Here is a 1,346-nt window from a genome sequence, read left to right on the forward strand (position 1 = left end):
TCCCACATTAAGAATTTCAGCTCTGAAGATATCATTGAGCTAAAAGAGAGCATAGTGTATGGTCAAGAACATTAACTCTGGGTTCAATCCCAGCCCTACTAGTAGATGACTTCAGTAAATTTAATTAACTTCTCTATGCCTCTTAGTTTCCTCATGTGTAAAATGAAGCTGATAACAAAGGTACATAACAAGATTAAATATTAGCATATATAAGTCATTTAGAATACTGCCATGCTAATTGTAAGTTTTATTAAATATTGGCAAATATATGGGTATTTGGACTGGATTATTTATCACTGATATTACTGCTTTCTTCACCAGCCCCATCACTGGAAGCAGACACAAACACATTCTGAAACCAAAAGTTTAAAGATTTACCTGAGAGCTCTGATGATTCAGTTATTTGTATAAATGAGAGGTGCAGTTAGTAAGTCATCTATCCATCTTCAACTTAGTGGCTTTGTTGATTGTTCCCTGAAAGGTTTTGCTCTGTAGACCTGGCCTGAATTTAGGAGAGTCACCAGATAGAGTTAATGCGTTCATATTTTACTGTAGATAAGAAGGGAGTGTTCTCATCTTAAAAAGTCAATATGCTTTTTTGATAGCAAAGACAAATGGTCATATTAGAAACTATTGGAAATCCCCTCTCTTTCATCTGGATGGCCAGCATGCCCTCTAGACTGAGGATGACCTGGAAATTTCGGGGTCGTATGAGCCATGGCCAAGGCCACTTAGGCAAGAAAGAAGCACCCCAGAGGCCAGGGTAATGCTGGTGGCATGCATCACCACAGGATCAACTTTGACAAAGATCACTCAGGTGACTTTGGAAAAACTGGTATGAGCCGTTAACACTTTAAGAGGAACCAGAGCTTCTGCCCAACTGTCAACCTTGTTATACTGTAGTCCCTAGTCAGTCAGTGAGCAGACCCAGGGACATGCTGCCAAAAACAGGACTGGAGCTGCTCCTGTCATTGATGGGGTGTGATGGGCTACTACAGAGTTCTGGGAGAGGGAATTCTTCCCAAACGATCTGGCATTATGAAGGCCAGATTCTTCAGTAGAAGAGCTGAGGAGAAGATTAAGGGTGTGTGGGGGGCCTGTGGCCTGGTAGCTTGAAGCCATGTGGAGGGAGGTTCATTGTATGCTAACAAGCATATGAACCCCTCAAACCCAAGACTATTGGAAATTAAGTTTTGGCTTCTTTCTTTCTTTCTTTCTTTTTTCTTTCTTTCCTTCTTTCTTTCTTTCTTTTTTCTTCACTATGTTAAACATAAATGAAAACAATACAGAATTTTATTTTCTCTGAGTAAAACTAAAAAGCATTTGAGAGTATATCTTCCTTCCAG

General features: G+C 39.8%; 1 pseudogene; it reads left to right on the top strand.

Moving 5' to 3' along the window:
- Positions 1-668: 668 nt before the first annotated feature.
- Positions 669-1,116, top strand: LOC122901305 (annotated as a pseudogene).
- The last annotated feature ends 230 nt before the right edge of the window (positions 1,117-1,346 follow it).

This window comes from Neovison vison, chromosome 1 (assembly GCF_020171115.1).
Source record: "Neovison vison isolate M4711 chromosome 1, ASM_NN_V1, whole genome shotgun sequence".
Classification (NCBI taxonomy): domain Eukaryota; kingdom Metazoa; phylum Chordata; class Mammalia; order Carnivora; family Mustelidae; genus Neogale; species Neogale vison.